The following is a 20309-nucleotide window of genomic DNA, read 5'->3' as shown; positions in this document are numbered from 1 at the left end:
CTTTCTCATAGACTCATCTTCCTTATTGCTAATTCTTATCTCATTTACTGACACTGGAATCGGCATTAGCAATACTGCAGGAGATATTCATTACAAGTGACATGAGAAATAACTACTTCATGATGAAGACGAAATCTTCATCTTCCACTACGGCTCTATAAACGTATTTGGCCAGAGAGAGTCACTGACTACATCACCACCGGCCGTCTATATGAATGTTTCCCGTCTTTACCGGACTGTCATCTTCTATCCCGTTAGATCTCGGGTCTGATTCACACTCAGAAGTTTGAGGCATTTATAAAAGCTTGTTTGTAAGAACACAAAGACATTTGATACCATAGTTCCCAAGTACAGTGTTTTATGGGGTTTATTTCTGGCCTTAGGCTTTCCTATAATACAAGAAAAACTCCATAAAAAAAGGCAGATATTAAAATCAGAAAATAGGAAGAATGACCCAGCGTATCAGGCTATAAACTTGAATAAAACATAGTTTTTATTGAGCCATTAAAAAATGCTGCTGCCACCATAATAAGTATTAGGGCACACAAGGATCACAGCTGTCTCGACCTATGCGTTTTGACGTGCAGTCTTAATCATGGTCTGTCTGAACTGTGGACTAGTGAGCATATAAAGGTAGGTTGTAATTAAAGATAAGTTATCATGTGCTCACTAGTCTCTGTGGTCAGTATGATTAGCATAGACAAAAGGGAAATAAAAACGTTAGTGACACACATATTATTACCCTCTAAAATTAATATCATTGACATGTAGAAAAAATAAAAATATTTGTGATTCATATATAGAATAAATATAAAAACTAGCGATATACCATGTCCAAGGTGTAAACAAAACTGTCATTAATATTGTAGCATTAGATCCTGCCTGAGATGCAATCCAAAGGGTACTCGGGTTTCTAACATAAAAATCCAATATGGTTCCCTATTTAGCAGTTTGCGTCTATGGTCTCCCCCCCGGATAGGTCTATACACTCTTTCTATGCCTTGAAATTTCAGTGCTGAAACTTCCCATTTATGGAACGTTCGGAAATGTGTTGACGCTGCTGAAATATTTGTGGCCAAAGGATTAACCACATCAGATATGTGTCCTCTAATCCGTAGTATTAAAGGGCCGGTAGTACAACCAATGTATTGGATCTTACATGTAATACATTCAACAAGGTATATAAGCCAGAGTGTGCTGCAATTAATAAAGTCATGTATTTTGTATATACGATTAATATGCAGTGAGGTAAAAGTATCCTTTGTCACTGTGTGTGAACACGCTGTACAGCGGCTCGCTCCGCATTTGAAAAAAACACTAAGGTTCAACCAGGTAGTAGATTCAGAATGCCTATGCTCTTCACTCAGGAAAAGACTGGGGGACAGGATGGTACCACAGCCACAAACCGAATATCCTTGGTAAGAATATTATTAAGCCCCGGATCCTGGTGTAACATTGTATGTATTTCTTTATAATGGACACCACTTTGTTATACTGCGGACTATAAGTTGTAGAGAAGTTTCACATCCCAAATCATTTTTCCGCTCCTTATTTTTGAAAAGATCCTTACGTTCTAGGCTCGATACCATTTTGTATGATTTTATAACATTCCAATCAGGATAACCTTTTTTTGCCAATCTGTCATAAACTTCTCTGGCTTCCATATCAAACGCAGTATTATCTGTACAATTTTGTTTCGCCCTAATTAATTCCCCATATGGAATATTGCGCTTGATATGCAGCGGATGGTAAGAATTGGCCTGCAGAATACTGTTACTGGCAGTCTCCTTTCTATAGGGTGTTATATTTACTGTATTGAGATATTTGTCACCGTTCAATTTAAAATCCAAAAAAATGTATTTCTCTAGAATCAAAACAATGTGTGAATCTCAAATTGAAATCAATGTTTTTGAGATTTTCTGCAACTTTCATCACCTCCTCCCTGTGTGTCTCCCCACATCAGGAGGTCGTCGATAAATCGACCGTACCATATGATTTTTGGGCTGTAAATATTGCTCTCATTGGAAATGTGTTGCTCCTCCCATTTGGACATTAACCCCTTCACCCCCGAAGGTGGTTTGCACGTTAATGACCAGGCCATTTTTACAATTCTGACCACTGTCACTTTATGAGGTAATTACTCTGGAACGCTTCAATGAATCCCCTGATTCTGAGATTGTTTTTTCGTGACATATTGTACTTCATGATTGTGGTAAAATTTCTTCGATATCACTTGCGTTTATTTGTGAAAAAAAAACAGAAATTTGGCGAAAATTTTGCAATTTTCAAAATTTGAATTTTTATGCCCTTAAAGCAGAGAGATATCTCACACAAAAGAGTTAATAAATAACATTTACCACATGTCTACTTTACATCAGCACAATTTTGGAACCAAAATTTTTTTTTGTTAGGGAGCTATAAGGGTTAAAAGTTGACCAGCGATTTCTCATTTTTCCAACAAAATTTACAAAACCATTTTTTTTTAGGGACCACATCACATTTGAAGTCACTTGGAGAGGTCTTTTTGACAGAAAATACCCAAAAGTGATGCCATTCTAAAAACTGCACCCATCAAGGTACTCAAAACCACATTCAAGAACTTTATTAACCCTTCAGGTGCTTCATAGGAATTTTTGGAATGTGGAAGAAAAAAAATGAACATTTAACTTTTTTCACAAAAATGTTACTTTAGACCCAATTTTTTTTATTTTCGCAGGGGTAACAAGAAAAAATGGACCCCAAAATTTGTTGTGCAATTTCCCCTGGGCACGCAGATACCCCATATGTGGGGAAAAACCACTGTTTGGGTGCACGGCTGGGCTCGGAAGGGAAGAGCACCATTTGACTTTTTGATTGTAAAATTTGCTTGAATAATTAGCGGATGCCATGTTGAGTTTGGAGAGCCCTGTGTGCCTAAACATTGGAGCTCCCCCACAAGTGACCCCATTTTGGAAACTAGACCCCCCAATGCACCTATGTAGATGCATAGTGAGCACTTGGAACCCCCAGGTGCTTCACAAATTGATTCGTAAAAATGAAAAAGTGGAGAAAAAAACACTTATTTTTACGGATTAATTTGTGAAGCACCTGGGGGTTCCAAGTGCTCAATATGCATCTAGATAGGTGCCTTGGGGGGTCTAGTTTCCAAAATGTGGTCACTGGTGGGGGAGCTCCAATGTTTAGGCACACAGGGGCTCTCCAAACGCGAAATGGTGTCTGCTAACAAATTGAATTGGAAAATCGGCTCAAATTGTTAGCGAACACCATGTCGCGTTTGGAGAGCCCCTGTGTGCCTAAACAGTGGAAACCCCCCACAAGTGACCCCATTTTGGAAACTAGACCCCTCAAGGATTTTCAAGGTGTATAGTGAACATTTTGAACCCAGAGGTACGACACAGAATTTGATAACATTAGGTCATCATATTGAATAAGTTGTCATTAGTCTTGAGCTCAAGTGCTCGCTACTTGAGTTTGCATCAGGTACTCGGGTATGCACCATGTACTGCGTGTGCTCGAGTGACATGCTCGAGTCCCTGCCCCGCATGTTTCACGGTTATTAGACACCCAAAAAAAAACATGCGGGGATCGCTCGTGCATGGCAGGCAATCCCCGCAAAAATTTTTTGGCCGCGAAGCATATGGGGCGGAGACTCGAGCATGTCACTCGACCACCAGCGATACTCAATGCATACTCAATGCACCCGATGCAAACTCAAGTAGCGAGCACTTGCGCTCAACACTAGTCGCGATATCGTCATCTTTTTTTCTTACTTTTGAAAAAAATCCCAACCCCATCACAAACCTAACCCCAACCTCAACCCTAGCACAACCCTAACCCGAGAGTTTATTTTTTTACACCGTTGCTCGTGTGGTATAAGTGATTAGACGACTTTATTCTTCGGGTCGGTGCGATTACAGCGATACCAGAATCATATGGGGGTTTTATGATTGACAGCTGTTACACACTAAAAGATGCATTTTTTGTAAAATCTAGTTTTTGCATTGCCATATTTTGAGAGCTATAATTTTTCCATATTTTGGCAGACAGTCATGTGATGGCTTGTTTTTTTGTGAGATGAGTTGACGTTTTTATTGGTGCCATTTTCAGGCACGTGACATTTTTTGATCGCTTTCTATTCCGATTTTTGGGAGGCAGAATAAACAAAAAACAACAATTCAGGATTTTTTTTTTTTAATTAATTCTGTTCCGCATGTGGTAAAATTGATAAGGTAGCTTTATTCTTTGGGTCAGTACGTTTACAGCGGTACCACATTTATATAGTTTTTCTATGTTTTGCACTTTTACATAATAAAAGCAATTTTATAGAAAAAATTATTTTTTAGCATCGCTTTATTCTGAGAGCTGTAACTTTTATTTTTCGGCTGATGGAGCTGTATGGCGGCTTGTTTTTTGCGGGACGAGATGACGTTTTCAGCGGTACCATTTTTATTTATATTCGTCTTTTTGATTGCGTGTTATTCCATTTTTTGTTTGGCATTATGGTGATAAAGCATTGTTTTTGCTTAGTTTTTTTTTTTTTACCGTGTTCATTGAAGGGGTTAACTAGTGGGACAGTTTTATAGGTCAGGTCGTTCCGGACGCGGCGATACCAAATATGTGTACTTTTATTGTTTTTTTTTCAGAATAATATTTATTGATGGGTACATTATATTTTTATTTTTGGTGGATTATTTTTTTTATTTTTTTTTAAATATTTTTACAATTTTTTTTTTTCACTTTGACAGTTTTTTTTAATTTTTTTACTTTGTCCCACTTTGGGACTTTCACTTTTTTAACTCTGATCGCCTGCACAGCACAGGGATGGAGCACCATCCCTGTGCCATGCAGGCGGTCAGCGCTGGACAGGGAGAAGATAGTTTGGAAATGCTCTGTGCATGTCCAAAAACTCTTCCTGCTGTCTGGTGACCCGGATGTTGTTATGACGACATCAGGTCGTCAAGGCAACATCCGGCCTCCAGCGCTGTCTGCCGCGGCTTCCAGGAAGAGGAGGTGAGTATACCGATCACCTCCCCTTAGCCACGGCAATGTTGCGATCGACTTCGATCGCAGCATTGCGGGGCTTAATGTGCCGGGAGCGGTACGGGACCGCTCCCTGCACATAGTACTGGGTGTCAGCAGTGACAATCAGCTGACAACCGGCGGCATAAGTCCCAGGGCACAGATACGTACTAATACGCCCTATGTCGTAAAGGGGTTAATCCAATGATTACAAAAATTAGCTACCCATACTTACTCCCCTCCTTTGTAAAAAAAAAAAAAAAATTGATTGTCAAAGCAGAAATAATTATGATCCAGAAGAAATTTGACATGATAATGAAATCTTTTATTTCTACTGTATACGTGCTATAGGTATCCAAGTGATAGCTCAGGCTAGTTAATGCTCCACTGTGTGGTATGGATGGATATAGAGCTACACAAGTGGTCAAAATCATTGATACCCCTCGCTTAATGAAAGAAAAACCCACAATGGTCACAGAAATACCTTGAATCTGACAAAAGTAATAATAAATTAAAAATCTTAGAAAATGAACAAATGAAAGTCAGACATTGCATCTCAACCCTGCTTCCACAGAATTAAAAAAAAATGTAACTCATGAAATAGGCCTGGACAGAAATGATGGTTCTTCTTAACTTACTATTTTGTTGAACAACCTTTTGAGGCAATCACTGCAATCAAACGATTCCTGTAACTGTCAATGAGACTTCTGCACCTCTCGACAGGTATTTTGACCCACTCCTCATGAGCAAACTTCTCCAGTTGTCTCATGGTTGAAGGTTGCCTTTTCCAGACGGCATGTTTCAGCTCTTTCCAAAGATGCTCAATAGGATTTAGGTCAGGGCTCATACAAGGCCACTTCAGAACAGTCCAATGTTTTCCTCTTAGCCATTCTTGGGTGTTTTTAGCTGTCTGTTTTGGGTCATTATCCTGTTGCAAGACCCATGGCCTGCGACTGAGACCAAGCTTTCTGACACTGGGCAGCACATTGCTCTCTAGAATCTCTTGATAGTCTTGAGATATCATTGTACCCTGCACAGATCCAAGACACCCTGTGCTAGATGCAGCAAAGCAGCCCCAGAACACAACAGAGCCTCCACCATGTTTCACAGTAGGGACAGTGTTCTTTTCTTGATATGCTTCATTTTTCTGTCTGTGAACATAGAGCTGATGTGCCTTGGCAAAAACTTCCATTTTTGTCTCATCTGTCCATAGGACATTCTCCCAGAAGCTTTGTCGTTTATCAACATGTAGATTGGCAAATTCCAGTCTGGCTTTTTTATTTTTTTTTTTCCAACAATGATGTTCTCCTTGGTCCTCTCCCATGAAGTCCACTTTGGATCAAACAATGACGGATGGTGCGATCTAACACTGATGTTCCTGTAGCATCAGCGTCTCTGCCCCCTGCCAGGCAGAGACGCCGTCCCACTCACCTCCATGCTCCCCGCGCTTCCCGCTCTGCCTTCTCCAGCGCTCCCCGGGCACTGTGCTTAGGGCGTGCACGCGAGCTCCCTCCCTCTTAAAGGGGCCGCGCGCGCCGTCCTAAGGCGTCCCCGGCCAATTGCCGTGGGTCCTCCCATATATTAGGCACATCCTCCAAAATGGAGGTGCCTGAGCAAAGTTGTCGAACAGTGTTTCTGACCTCTGCTTCAGCCCTCAGGTCCCGCTGCTAGCCTGACTTCCTGTCCTGCCTGCCTGTTACCTGCCAGTTATCTGCCTGTTACCTGCCGTGCCTGCCAGCCCGCTCACCTGGGAGCACTGGCCTGTTACCTGCCTGTTACCTGCCGTGCCAGCCAGCCCGCTCACCCGGGAGCACTCGCCTGTTACCTGCCGTGCCTGCTAGCCAGCTCACCTGGGAGCACTGGCCTGTTACCTGCCGTGCCAGCCAGCCCACTCACCTGGGAGCACTCACCTGTTACCTGCCTGTTACCTGACAGCCTACCTAGAGGCTCCTGCCCGTCTCTTGCCATGACCACCTGACAGCCTACCTAGAGGCTCCTGCCTGTCACTTGCCGTGACCACCTGACAGCCTACCTGGAGGCTCCCACCTGTCACCTGCCGTGTCTGCCAGTCCATCCACCAGGACCACTCATCAGCCTGCGCGCTGTGCCCATCTGCTATATCGGTCAGTCCCAGCCATCTGACACGTGGGAGTCACCTGCTCTCTTACAAGGTTGTCCCCAGAGTAGCACCTGGTCCCTCTGCTCGGTCCCTCCCTGGTCACGGAGTCGTTAGCCGCCGTACAACCTAGGTCGGTCCGAGCTGATACTTAGTCACTCCCCTCTGGGTCCCTTCTTGAACCGCAGCACAGAGGTTCCACCACCCGGACCCGTAACAGTTCCTTGAGCTTGAAGTTCACCTTTAATCTCTTTAGAAGTTATCCTGGGCTCTTTTGTTACCATTCGTATTATCCGTCTCTTTGATTTGATTTTCCTCCTACGGCCATGTCCAGGGAGGTTGGCTACAGTCCCATGGATCTTAAATTTCTGAATAATATGTGCAACTGTGGTCACAGAAACATCAAGCTGCTTGGAGATGGTCTTATAACCTTTACCTTTAAAATGCTTTTCTATAATTTTCTTTCTAATCTCCTGAGACTACTTTTTCTTTTGCTTCCTCCAGTCCATGTTGAGTGTGTTAGAACCCTCCTGTTAGTTTTGCCATCTTGTGTTTTGCGGTCACGTGACCATCTGCCTATATATTCCAGCTCCGCCCTTCTGGCTTTGCTGGACTTCAGTGTTGTCTTGACTGTCTTTCTAGCCAGGTGCTTCGGTGCCTATCTCTGTCAGTTCGCTTGGTCCTCTGGGACCTCTAGTACTTTTTGTCAGTTTGTCTTTTTGCTCTGCAACAACTTCTGCTAGGAGGTGTCCCATTTTTGTCCCAGTCCTTAGTTCTTTTAGGGACCCCTCCCTTAATTCTATAGGTCTCCGTTCAGACTAGCCGAGGACGAAGGTGGGTCTGTTGCTACATCGTAGGGATTCAGCTTAGTCTTACTGTAGGGACAGCTTTCCCTTATCTTTCCTTAGTTTATGTTGCAGATCATAACAGAGTGTGGTACACACCATGTCACCAAACAGCACAGTGAATATCTGTAGCCCCATATACAGGTCCACTGACTGATTACAAGATTGTAGACACCTGTGATGCTAATTAGTGGACACAACTTGATTTAACATGTCCCTTTTGTCACATTATTTTCAGGGGTACCATATTTTCTGTCCAGGCCTATTTCATGAGTTTATTTTTTTTCAAAATTCTGTGGAAGCAGGGTTGACTTTCATTTGTTCATTTTCATAGGTTTTTAATTTATCATTACTTTTGTCAAATTCAAGTTATTTCTGTGACCATTGTGGGTTTTTCTTTCATTAAACGAGGGGTACCAACAATTTTGACCACGTGTGTATAACATCGCATGATAGCCAGTGATAATTTTCTTGCTATAGAAAAATCTGCAAATACAGTAGCCACAAATTTAGTTGAAGATAGAAATCTATCCACGCACCCAGTCTCTCTCCCATAGAACCTAAGCCCGCTACTATTGGTCTGAGTGGTGGTGAAAATAAGTTTTTGTGGATCTTAGGAAATTAATGATATATAGGTATAATATCCCCATCAATGATCCCCTCTCCCAATCTGCCTCTCATCTACTTTCTCTAACCTCCTCATTTGGCCTCTCACAATTTACTAATTCTCCTACCCATGAAGACGGGAATACTCTGGACCTGTTTTTTTCCCGTCTCTGCTCGCTGCATGACTTTACTAACTCCCCTCTCCCGCTCTCGGACCACAACCTTCTTTCCTTCTCTGTCAAGAACAGTCTCTTCACCCGGGACATCCCCACTTACCACACTTACAATAGAAACACATGTACCATTAATACCCAGCAGCTTATGGGCAATCTCCACACATCTTTAGCCCCCATCTCCTCCCTTTCCTGTCCAGACTTAGCATTGTCACACTACAATAATACACTGAAGAGTGCCCTAGATGAAGCAGCACCTTCTACACACAGAAAGACCCAACACAGACACAGACAACGGCAGCTCTGGCACACAATGCAAACACGCTTTCTTCAGCGTTGCTCTAGGTGCGCTGAGCGTCAGTGGAGAAAATCTCTTAGCAGAGGACTTCATCCACTATAAATTCATGCTCAAAACCTATAACTCTGCCCTTCATCTGGCCAAACAATCCTACTTCACCACTCTCATCACTTCCTGTCCAACAATCCAAAATGACTTTTTGAAACCTTAAACTCCCTCCTGAGCCCTAAAGCACAGACCCCCACCACCAACCTCAGCGGGGAGGACCTGGCCACTTATTTCCTAGAAAAAATCAACCACATCCATCAGGATATCTCAGCCCAATCTCCTCAGTGCCTGGATCCCCTTCCCTGCCACACTTCAAGCTCACTAGCCATCTTTGAGCCTGTTACAGAAGAAGTTACCCAGCTCCTCATTTCTTCTCGACCTACAACCTGCAACAGTGACCCCATTCCTTCACATCTCCTGTAGTCTCTCTCACCAGTGGTCACCACTCACCTGACTAAAATATTTAACCTCTCTCTTTCTTCAGGTATCTTTCCCTCCTCATTTAAACAAGCCATCATAACCCCTTTACTTAAAAAGCCATTCCTGGACCAGAACTGCACTGCTAACTACAGACCTGTCTCTAATCTTCCTTTCATCTCTAAACTCCTGGAACACTTGGTTTACTCCCGTCTAATCCGCTATCTCTCAGATAACTCTCTCCTCGACCCTCTACAATATGGTTTCCGCTCCTTACACTCCACTGAAACTGCCCTCACTAAAGTCTCTAATGATCTACTAACAGCCAATTCCAAAGGTCACTACTCCCTGCTGATTCTCCTGGATCTCTCCACCGCATTTGACACTTTGGATCACCAGCTCCTCCTCACTATGTTCCGCTCTATAGGCCTCAAAGAAAAAGTTCTCTCCTAGTCTCCTCCTACCTCTCTGACCGCTTCTACACTGTATCTTTTGACGGCTCCTCTTCCTCTCCTCGTCCCCCTACTATCGGAGCTCCGCAGGGCTCAGTCCTAGGCCCCCTCCTCTTCTCTCTATACACTGCCCCTATTGGACAAACAATCAGAAGATTTGGGTTCCAGTATCATCTCTATGCTGACGACACCCAACTATACACCTCTTCATCTGACATCACCCCTACCCTAATACAAAATACCAAGGATTGTCTGTTCGCTGTCTCTAACATCATGTCCTCCCTCTATCTTAAACTGAATCTCTCTAAAACTGAACTTCTTGTGTTTCTCCCCTCTACTAACCCAACTCTACCTAACATCGAAATTACCTTGGAGGGTTCAACCATAACTCCCAAGCAGCACGCCCGCTGCCTTGGGGTCATATTCAACACTTTCCTTTACTGCGCCAGTTCTCTGGAATGCACTACCCCAGGCGAACTGATTGATGCCTAGCCCCCATATCTTCAAGCGCGCTTTAAAAACCCATCTCTTTAAACAAGCCTACCACCTTAACTACTCAGTAAATTAACTTTCCCCTGTTCCTTCCTTCTAAATATCATTCAGAATCTGTTCCCTTCTCTTCATCTGTCTCCACAGCCTCCATGCACAAGATAACTGCACTCGGTACTCGAGTATTGCACTTAAACAAACAGGCTGATGACCGGATCATACAGCTTTATATGAAAATCCCTATTTATTATAATTGCCAGATCTGAAATACTGAGCACTTTTCACCTATTGTGTCCCCCCATTTCCTTGTAGAATGTAAGCTTGTGAGCAGGGACCTCACTCCTAATGTAACTGTTTAAACTGTCCTCAAATTGCATTGAATTTATTGTCTGTACATGTCCCCACTTAATTGTAAAGTGCTGCGGAATTTGTTGGCACTATATAAAAAATTATTATTATTATTACTACTACTACTACTACTACTACTACTACTACTACTACTACTATTATTATTATTATTATTATTATTATTATTATTAAAGGTTGTTCCACAAAGAGCTGTTCCACCAGTTTTTTTTATCCAAGGCTCCTGTACTCAAACCTTCTTGTAGCAATATATATAATTCCATATTGAGGTCTCTGGTTAGTTCCAAATACACATCAGTGTTTCGTGTTTCTTAAATCAATCAAATTGCGCTTGAGCTAAATAGAATGTAATACCACTATTGTGCCCCACTTGTCTGCTTGACGCACTGTCAAATTCATATTAGTTTTGAGTTCCCTCAGGGCAATTTTTTCTTTTCTAGTTAAATTGTTATTTTTATTTCCTTTATGAGTGATTTCATTTTTTTAGAGAAACCAAATCCTTTTCAGTAAGATCCTGAAAGTGGTCTAAAACCATGGAACGTGGTTGAAGTGGATTAAAGGATGGATTTCCCTTATGAAACAGACTATTCAGAGAGGTATCAGACTTCATAGATTCCCTCTCCAATGATTTCAATTGTAATAACACCTTTTGTTCTGAAAAAGATTTGTTAGGAGTAATATCAGAATTAACTGTTGCAACATCAGTAATATTTTCAACATCATTATCAGAGCTATCAAAATGACATTTCACAGTAAGGGTCCGCGCCAGTCTATTAACATCCAAAATTGCTCTAAATACATCAAACTCATTGGTAGGGGGAAAACTTAAAAGTGATAATTGTTCCTCTGATAACACAAAACTGGTCAAATTCCAAGTCGGTAGCTCTAATTGCGGTGGTTTCTGTTCCGGGTGGTATATCTGTTTCCTCTTGTGTTTGCGGCCTCCCTTCCTCCATTTTTTGGCATGCTAGTAGATGTATTTTGCTGGATACTTCTGCTGGTCATAAATTGCTGATTTTCACTTGCCGAGCTTACTGAGGAATCTGAATATTCATCTGATGTAGAAAAGGTAGAAGAAAAATCTGTAGAAACAGCCATACCCTTGAAAATGACGTTGGCAGGTTTTGTTGTATGTTTGTAGGGACGTTTTTTTAGAATAGAAAATGGAGCTTTATTCCAATCATACACTTTGTTCTGTAAGTAATCCACACTATCAATTTGAATTTCGTTTTTTTAATGTTCATAATAAAATCTTCCATCATCGCTAAATTAGCTTTCAGTTTGTCATTATGGCTAGTGAAATCCTTGTGCACAAATTTTTCCAATGAGGATTGGATACTTTTTATTACTGTTTTACTTTTTGTAAGTTCGAGCTCCTCATATTTCAGGATTACCGTATTTTTCAGACTATAAGATGCACTTTTTTCCTCCAAAATTTTGGAGGAAAATGGGGGGTGTCTTATAGTCCGAATGTTGGGGGGGGGTGTATATATATATATATGGTGGCTATGGTGGGGAGCGGTAGCGGTGGAGGAGCGGGGCACAGGAGGCAGCAGCCACCTGCTGCAGCGTACACTGTCCCCACTGCTAAAGAAAATTAATATTCACTGCTCCCCACGCCCTTCTTAATAGCGGTACACAGCGTAGCCGCGCTGCGGCTCCTGCTGCTGCCAGAATCGCCTGTGCCCGCTGTTAAAGGGCATGAATATTCAACCTCTCTCCACGTCCATGGGGACAGGGTGAATATTTATGCCCTTTAATAAGCGGGCACACGCGATAGCCCGGCAACAGCAGGAGCCGCAGCGCTGCTATGCTGTGTGCTGGCTATGAAGGAGAGTGAAGTCACTGCTCCCCGCGCGGGGAGCAGTGACTTCCGTCAGCTGATCTCTCCTTGTGAGCCGCGCATGGTATTGACGCCATGCGCGGCTCACATGGAGAGATCAGTGCGGGCAGACAGGACGCAGCGCTGGAGGAGAGAAGAGAGGTGAGTAAGAGTGTTTATTTATTTTTTTTTATGTGCAGCATGATGGGGATTAGGGGGACCATGTATACTAGGATAAGGATGAGGGGGCCATGCATACCAGGATAGGGATTAGGGGTGCCATGCATACCAGGATAAGGATGAGGGGTGCCATGCATACCAGGATAAGGATGAGGGGTGCCATGCATACCAGGATAGGGATTAGGGGTGCCATGCGTACCAGGATAAGGATGAGGGGTGCCATGCATACCAGGATAAAGATGAGGGGTGTCATGCATACCAGGACAGGGATAAGGGGTGCCATGCATGCCAGGATAAGGATGAGTGGTGCCATGCATGCCAGGATAAGGATGAGGGGTGCTATGCATACCAGGATAAGGATGAGGGGTGCCATGCATACCAGGATGGAGAGGTGCCATGCATACCAGGATGAGAGGTGCCATGCATACCAGGATGAGGGGTGCCATGCATACCAGGATGAGGGGTGCCATGCATACCAGGATGAGGGGTGCCATGCATACCAGGATAAGGGGTGCCATGCATACCAGGATAAGGATGAAGGGTGCCATGCATACCAGGAATGGATGAGGGGTGCCATGCATACCAGGACAGGGATGAGGGGTGCCATGCATACCAGGATGGGGGGGGTTCCATGCATACCAGGATGGAGGGACGCCAGGCATACCAGGATTGGGATGGGGACCACGTATAAAAGGAAGGGGGGGGCATATATACCAGGAAGGAGGATATTGTCAGAATTGGGGGACATTACCCCTATACCAGTGTCAGCAGAAGACCCCCTCCCTCTTAAAAGTGCATCATGAGCAAATTTTTTGCTTAATTTTTTTATTATTATTTTCCTCTTCTAAAACGTAGGTGCGTCTTATGGTCCGTTGCGTCTTATAGTCCAAAAAATACGGTAATCCCATCAACTTCAATGAACAATCGCTAAGGATGCAGTTCCACTCTGCTTGAAATGTCTCATCATACAGGCCTGTGGCCACTTATTTTAGCCTTAATCCCCTTGGTATCATCTCCTTTTTCACATACATTTCCAGAGTTGTAAAATCCCAGCAGATTTTTAATTCTTGAGATTTTTAAATCTCAGGCAGGAGATAATGCTACAATATTAATGACAGTTTTATTTACACCTTGGACATGGTATATTGCTAGTTTTTATATTTACTCTATATTTGTATCACAAATATTTTTTTTTTCTACAAGTTAATGATATTAATTTTAGAGGGTAATAATAATGTGTCACTAACGTTTTTATTTCACTATTGTCTATGCTAATCATACTGACCTTAGAGACTAGTGAGCACATAACTATTATCTTTAATTACAACCTACCTTTATATGCGCACTAGTCCACAGTTCAGACAGACCATGATTAAGACTGCACGTCGAAAAGAGCAGGTCGAGACAGCTGTGATCCTTGTGTGCACTAAGGGTATGTGCACACGATGCAGAAATGCTCAGGATTTTTTCCTGAGCGTTTCTGCATCTCTCTGGCAGGAAAAAACGCATGCGGATTGTACATGCGGTTTCCTGCCAGGGACATGCGGAAATGAAGCGGTCTTCACTTTCATTTCCGCATGCGGGTTGACAAGCGCTTCCCAAGCGATTTTAGCATCACTTGGAAAGTGCTTGTCAAATTCACACTATATAAATCCATGCAGCCGGCATGGATTTATATAGTGTGTGAATGTCAAAAAAGAAAAAATAAATCTATACTTTACCCTCTGATGGCCCCCGGTGTCCTGCTTCATCGGTCCCGGCTGCCGGCAGTGAAGACTTTAGGACCTTCCGACGTCAGCGTCACGTGACCCGGTCACATGACTCTGACGTCAGCGAAGGTCCTTCTTCATTCAACCGCGAAGTGCCCGGGAAGCCGGCAGGACGCAGCGCGGGCCGTCAGAAGGTGAGAATATATATATTTTTTATTTTATTCTTTTTTTTTTAATGGTACCTGGGTCTGGATGAGAGTCCTCTCATCCACACCCGTATACCATCCGCACATTAGACCGCATGAAAAGCGCATCAACATATACAGTGATGCGGATTCCCTGCGGTCTAATGCAAGTCAATGGCGGCAAAAGAGCAGCGTTTCCGCAAAATTAATTGACATGCTGCGAATTTTTGACCGCAGCGTTTACGCTGCGGAAAAATCCGCATCATGGGCACAGCACATGCGGATTTCCATTGGGGAACATTGCTTCCCTTCTACCATGCGTTTTTCATGCGTTTCCGCGGCGTTTACGCAACTGCAAAAACGCCGCGGAAATGCATGAAAAACGCATCGTGTGAACTCAGCCTAAGACTTATTATGGTGATAGCAGCATTTTTTAATGGCTCAATAAAAGCTATGTTTAATTCAAGTTCATAGCCTGATACCCTGGATTGTTCCTCCTATTTTCCGATTCATAAACCAGGCTGCCCTGGCTGGATCCGAGCGAGGCTGAGACTGCACCATACCCCAAAGGTCCCACACCGCTCCCGGCACATTAACCCCCTCAATGCTAAAACGCAAAAATATAATGTACCCATCAAAAAATATTATTATGAAAAAAAAAAAAAAAAAAAACAATAAAAGTACACATATTTGGTATCGCCGCGTCTGGAACGACTTGACCTATAGAACTGTCCCACTAGTTAACCCCTTTAGTGAACACGGTAAAAAAAAAAACAAAGCAAAAAACAATGCTTTATCATCATACTGCCAAACAAAAAATGGAATAACACACGATCAAAAAGACGAATATAAATAAAAATGGTACCGCTGAAAAGGTCCCGCAAAAAACAAGCTGCCATACAGCTCCATCAGCCAAAAAATAAAAAAGTTCTAGCTCTCAGAATAAAGCGATGCAAAAAAATATTTTTTTTTATAAAATAGCTTTTATTGTGTAAAAGCGCCAAAACATAGAAAAACGATATAAATGTGGTATCGCTGCAATGTACTAACCCGAAGAATAAAGCTACCTTATCAATTTTACCAAACGGAACAGCATAAAAAAAAACAAAAAAACATAAAAACAATTCCGGAATTGCTGGTTTTTGTTTATTCTGCCTCCCAACAATCGGAATAGAAAGCAATCAAAAAATGTCAAGTGACTGAAAATGTTACCAATAAAAATGTCAACTCGTCCTGCAAAATACAAGCCGTCACATGACTCTGTCGGCCAAAATATGGAAAAATGATAGCTCTCAAAATATGGCGATGCAAAAACTAGATTTTACAAAAAAATGCGTCTTTTAGTGTGTGACAGCTGTCAATCAAAAAAACCTGATATGATTCTGGTATCGCTGTAATCGCACCGACCCGAAGAATAAAGTCGTCTAATCACTTATACCACACAAGGAACGGTGAAAAAAAATAAACTCTCGGGTTAGGGTTGGGGTTAGGGTTGGACTAGGCGAGGGTTAGGGTTGGGCTTGGGTTAGGATTTTTTTCAAAAGTAAAAAAAAAGATGACGATATGGCGACTAGTGTTGAGCGCAAGTGCTCGCTCCTTGAGTTTTCATCGGGTGCTCGGGCATGCACTGAGTATTGCGGGTGCTCGAGTGACATGCTCGAGTCTCCGCCCAATATGCTTCGTGGCCAAAAAAAAACTTGCGGGGATTGCCTGCCATGCACGAGCGACCCCCGCATGTTTTTTTTTGGGTGTCTAATGACCGTGAAACATGCGGGCGGGGACTCAAGCATGTCACTCGAGCACCCGTGATACATGGTGAATACCTGAGTACCCGATGCAAACTCAAGTAGCGAGCTCTTGCACTCAAGACTAATGACAACTTATTCAATATGATGACCTAATGTTATCAAATTCTGTGTCGTACCTCTGGGTTCGAAATGTTCACTATACCCCTTGATAAAATCCTTGAGGGGTTTAGTTTCCAAAATGGGGTCACTTGTGGGGGGGTTTCCACTATTTAGGCACATCAGGGGTTCTCCAAACACGACATAAAATCCGCTCTCAATTCCAGCCAATTTTGCGTTCAAAAAGCCACACAGTGCTCCTTCCCTTCTGAACTCTGCCGTGCGCCCAAACACAGTATTTTCCCCACATATGGGGTACTGGCGTACTCAGGAGAAATTGCACAACAGTTTTTGGGGTCCATTTTCTCCTCTTACCCTTGTGAAAATAAAAAAATTGAGGCTAAAACATAATTTTTGAGGAAAAAGTTGGATTTTTTTTATTTTCACGACTCCATGTTATGAACTTCAATAAAGCACTTGGGGGTTCAGGGTGCTCACCGCACATCTAGATAAGTTCCCTGAGGGGTCTAGTTTCCAAAATGGTGTCACTTGTGGGGGGTTTCCACTGTTTAGGTACATCAGGGGCTCTCCAATCGCAACATGGTGTCCGCTAATTATTCAAGCAAATTTTACAATCAAAAAGTCAAATGGCGCTCCTTCCCTTCCGAACCCTGCCGTGCTCCCAAACAGTGTTTTTCCCCAAGTATGGGGTATCAGCGTGCTCAGGGGAAATAGCACAACAAATTGTGGGGTCCATTTTTTCCTGTTACCCCTGCGAAAATAAAAAAAAATTGGGTCTAAAGTAACATTTTTGTGAAAAAAGTTAAATGTTCATTTTTTTCTTCCACATTCCAAAAATTCCTGTGAAGCACCTGAAGGGTTAATAAAGTTTTTAGAATGGTATACATAAGAGAAAAGGGCATAGGGCAAACAAAGACCATGCACTCCCAAATGTAATGCAAAATATGTATAGGATTAGTACCTAGGATAGTCGCAGCCACTGAGTAGGCGGACGCCACGACGTGCGTTTCGCACCTGCTTCTTCCTGGGGGCGTGTGTTTTAGTCCAATGTATATGGAGGCATTAAAAAGTAACTTATTGGACGTTGCTTAATAGACTTTCGTACATTGCAGGTCCAGACACCATTATTAGGCATTTAATTATTGTAGTAACTAGGCAGCCCCAGACTATTGAGTACTTGGGGAGGAGGGGCATTGAGCCGAACTCTGTCAAACATTCTTAGATGCCATGTTTGCATTTGACAGCAGCAAGTGGTTAAACTGCCTGGGTTGGTGGTATACCTTAGGCTTTCCTGACGAAGCTGCTGGTGAGCAGCGACACGTGTTGGGTCCACTCACTTTGTAGGTAAACTATATGCATTGATCCTATATATAATGCTTTCATCTGCCAAGGTCACGTTTTTACCGCAAATATTGACTGTTTATTAATATATTGATCCAGTGGTCAGTGACCTAAGGTATTGTTTTCTATCTGGACTCAATAAATACTTGACTTTTCACAGTACCTACAAAGTTTAGAGGTTTTCTGCATTGCTGGGTTATTTTCCCATACCTCTTGTATCTGAATATTTTCTACACAGGTTTTGTTTTAAGTGTTTTTAAAAAAACTTGGTTGTTTGTGTATTGTTGATGTATTATTAATAAAAACTTTTTGATATTTTGCATTACATTTGGGAGTGCATGGTCTTTGTTTGCCCTATGCCCTTTTCTCTTCTGTATACCAATTGATTCCCAGCGTGGGTTTACAGTAGCACCCCTTTGTTAAAAACAAAAAATGTTTTTATAGCTAATCATTGAGCAGTGCCCGCTAAATGTGTTGTGTGTTTTTAGAATGGTGTCACTTTTGGGTATTTTCCGTCATAAAGGCCCCTCAAAGTGACTTCAAATGTGATGTGGTCCCTAAAAAAATGGTTTTATAAATTTTGTTGGAAAAATGAGAAATCGCTGGTCAACTTTTAACCCTTATAGCTCCCTAATAAAAAAAAAATTTGTTTCCAAAATTGTGCTGATGTAAAGTAGACATGTGGGAAATGTTATTTATTAACTATTTTGTGTGACATACAGTACAGACCAAAAGTTTAGACACACCTTCTCATTTTAAGATTTTTCTGTATTTTCATGACTATGAAAATTGTACATTCACACTGAAGGCATCAAAACTATGAATTAACACATGTGGAATTATATACTTAACAAAAAAGTGAGAAACAACTGAAAATATGTCTTATATTCTAGGTTCTTCAAAGTAGCCACCTTTTGCTTTGATGACTGCTTTGCACACTCTTGGCATTCTCTTGATGAGCTTCAAGAGGTAGTCACCGGAAATGGTCTTCCAACAATCTTGAAGGAGTTCCCACAGATGCTTAGCACTTGTTGGCCCTTTTGCCTTCACTCTGCGGTCCAGCTCACCCCCAAGGTTCAGGTCTGGTGACTGTGGAGGCCAGATCATCTGGCGTAGCACCCCATCACTCTCTTTCTTGGTCAAATAGCCCTTACACAGCCTGAAGGTGTGTTTGGGGTCATTTTCCTGTTGAAAAATAAATGATGGTCCAACTAAACGCAAACAGGATGGAATAGCATGCCGCTGAAAGATGCTGTGGTAGCCATGCTGGTTCAGTATGCCTTCAATTTTGAATAAATCCCCTACAGTGTCACCAACAAAGCACCCCCACACCATCACACCTCCTCCTCCATGCTTCACAGCGGGAACCAAGCATGTAGAGTCCATTCATTCACCTTTTCTGCGTCGCACAAAGACACGGTGGTTGGAACCAAAGATCTCAAATTTGGACTCATCAGACCAAAGCACAAATTTCCACTGGTCTAATGTCCATTCCTTGTGTTCTTTAGCCCAAACAAGTCTCTTCTGCTTGTTGCCTGTCCTTAGCAGTGGTTTCCTAGCAGCTATTTTACCATGAAGGCCTGCTGCACAAAGTCTCCTCTTAACAGTTGTTGAAGAGATGTGTCTGCTGCTAGAACTCTGTGTGGCATTGACCTGGTCTCTAATCTGAGCTGCTGTTAACCTGCGATTGCTGAGGCTGGTGACTCAGATAAACTTATCCTCAGAAGCAGAGGTGACTCTTGGTCTACCTTTCCTGGGGTGGTCCTCATGTGAGCCAGTTTCTTTGTAGTGCTTGATGGTTTTTGCAACTGCACTTGGGGACACTTTCAAAGTTTTCCCAATTTTTCGGACTGACTGACCTTCATTTCTTAAAGTCATGATGGCCACTCGTTTTTCTTAACTTAGTTGCTTTTTTCTTGCCATAATACAAATTCTAACAGTCTATTCAGTAGGACTATCTGCTGTGTATCCACCTGACTTCTGCACAACATAACTGATGGTCCCAACCCCATTTATAATGCAAGAAATCCCACTTATTAAAACTGACAGGGCACACCTGTGAAGTGAAAACCATTTCTGGTGACTACCTCTTGAAGCTCATCAAGAGAATGCCAAGAGTGTGCAAAGCAGTCATCAAAGCAAAAGGTGGCTACTTTGAAGAACCTAGAATATAAGACATATTTTCAGTTGTTTCTCACTTTTTTGTTAAGTATCTAATTCCACATGTGTTAATTCATAGTTTTGATGCCTTCACTGTGAATGTACAATTTTCATAGTCATGAAAATACAGAAAAATCTTTAAATGAGAAGGTGTGTCCAAACTTTTGGTCTGTACTGTATCTCTCTGATTTAAGGGCATAAAAATTCAAATTTTGAAA

The 20309-nt window shown here is 42.4% G+C and overlaps 1 protein-coding gene across 1 annotated transcript in view; it reads right to left on the bottom strand.

Annotated features, from left to right (window-relative positions):
- LOC141182625 (uncharacterized) overlaps window positions 1-20309 on the bottom strand; it is a 324672-nt gene that overhangs the window by 23540 nt on the left and 280823 nt on the right. The window lies entirely within an intron of this gene.

The sequence above is a fragment of the Phyllobates terribilis genome, unplaced genomic scaffold, assembly GCF_046119375.1.
Source record: "Phyllobates terribilis strain yellow unplaced genomic scaffold, ASM4611937v1 Scaffold_35__1_contigs__length_13245226, whole genome shotgun sequence".
NCBI classification, from domain to species: domain Eukaryota; kingdom Metazoa; phylum Chordata; class Amphibia; order Anura; family Dendrobatidae; genus Phyllobates; species Phyllobates terribilis.
The sequence above is the reverse complement of the archived record's forward strand: the minus strand, read 5'-3'. Positions and strand labels throughout refer to the sequence as shown.